General features: G+C 43.7%; 1 long non-coding RNA gene across 1 annotated transcript; it reads right to left on the bottom strand.

Annotated features, from left to right (window-relative positions):
• Positions 1 to 520: 520 nt before the first annotated feature.
• On the bottom strand, positions 521 to 1,627 carry LOC123312310. The gene is made up of 4 exons (XR_006537607.1): positions 1,571 to 1,627; positions 1,385 to 1,512; positions 759 to 944; positions 521 to 582 (listed from the first exon to the last, which is right to left on the bottom strand). It is a non-coding gene; the product is annotated as an uncharacterized LOC123312310 (long non-coding RNA).
• Between the last annotated feature and the right edge of the window lie 316 nt (positions 1,628 to 1,943).

Genomic DNA, 1,943 nt, shown 5'->3' with positions numbered 1-1,943 from the left:
TTCAAGAACAGTCTCCGAGAGCTGCACATTGCTCACCGTTTCACACCACCGTATACTCCTCAGTGCAACCCTGTAGAAAGAGCTAACCGTACCCTGAAGACCATGATAGCACAGTTTTGTGAAGCCGATCAACGAACCTGGGATGAAAAGATAGGAGAGTTAACGTTTGCCATCAACACCGCTAAACAGGAGTCTACTGGATTTACACCGGCATTTTTAAATTATGGAAGGGAACTAGAAATCCCGAGGGCGATTTATTCGACAAACCCCCACAATAATGAAATGAACGGAGAATCCAACCGTACAGGAGAAGAAAATAGAGACATGACTTACCGTACTCAACAGATCAAACATCTCCAGGAGGCTTATGAGTTCGTTCGTACTAAACTGTACCGTGCCTTCCAGCAACAGGCTCACCACTACAATCTTCGACGAAGAGAAATCCGATACCATGTGGGAGATAAAGTTCTACGCCGGGACCGTCCTTTATCCTCGGCCGTTGACAGTTTCGCCGCCAAGTTGGCTCCGAAGTTTTCCGGACCGTTTACCGTCGTTAAAGTTGTTTCACCTGTCGTCTATGACCTGAAAGATACAGAGGGTAGAAAAATCACTAACATACACATTAAAGATTTAAAACCATTTCATGCATAATATATATTATTGTCATGATCCGTTAACCGTTCTATAGAAATAACCTCTGAAAGGAGGAAATCCGTTATTTCTTTCCGTTACCGATTGTATTATTATTTTCCGTTTACCTGTTGATCCGAATAACTGCTAGGTACACTGACTAGAAACTGTCCTTGTCATTCTCATCACTGTCATAGAGAGGCTGCCGTACAGTGTGATATCACCAGTGCATCCGGACAATCTGTCACCAAGAATCAGCAGGTAAAACCAGTAGAGAATTAGCCCTCCGTACCTGTCCAAGAAGCCGATGCCACCTGCAAGGAGAAATCTTGTAAATCTGAAGCACGTTATTCAGCATAATTATAACCGATTACACCGTAACAATTCCGTTCAAATTCCGTACAGGCACCACCGTTGACCGAAATATCGTATCTACAGATTTTCATCCGTTCAACATGCAATTATAAATCAAACCTGTTAAAACTGTCCGAAAAATCTGTTATTTATGTAAGGAATACCAATAAAGGATACTGTTTCACCTTGCAACTGAGTATATCCGTCTATTAATCCAATAGATCTAACCAATTTCTGTCCTGAACCGAATCGAAATTATTGTACCGTCAATTTAACACTGTTTACCTGAAGAAAGCACCGTCTACCTGAAAACAGAATACAGAGAAAAATCGCTCCAAGAAGAAAAGTTGACCACGAAGAACGATGAAGATTGGAGAGTTTAGTGTTAGAAATTACCCACCTGCAAGTCTCATACCGGATCCGAGAGTCTCAACGTCCGTACAGCCGGGTCACACCAGCCCATTGAGCCCCCACGTCGAGCTGTTGGAGGCTTTCCACCTGTTGCAGCTCCCACGATTCCTGGGTAACCTACAAAACCACGATGGAATTCAAACACCCGCCAAACACAGTTAAATTAGGTACTCACCGGAGGGATGAAACATGGCACGTTTCCGACCAGCGATAAAGATGGATTTCCACATGGAGAAGGTATAATAATTGAACATCCACGCACGGAACGCTGAACAAAATTCTTTGACAAGATGGCGGAGACCTGCGCCGAGCTGACGGACGCTGACGTTTCTGCGTGCGCATTGGAACTACCAGTGGCCAACCATAGAGAAGATAAGTACTATCGAATACAGCTATTGTAAACTGGTCACGAGTATATAGGTGGCGCGCGCGAAAGTAAGGTACTAGGGGTAGATAGAGTCGTGAAATTAAGCTCACTATTTCATTGTAAGTTAATTTCTTCCGAGGTGGAGGTGGTGTAATGAACCCCAGTTTTCTGGGGAAAATTG

This window comes from Coccinella septempunctata, chromosome 4 (assembly GCF_907165205.1).
Source record: "Coccinella septempunctata chromosome 4, icCocSept1.1, whole genome shotgun sequence".
Taxonomy (NCBI): Eukaryota; Metazoa; Arthropoda; class Insecta; order Coleoptera; family Coccinellidae; genus Coccinella; species Coccinella septempunctata.
Note: the sequence above shows the minus strand (reverse complement) of the source record. Positions and strands in the feature narration are given on the sequence as shown.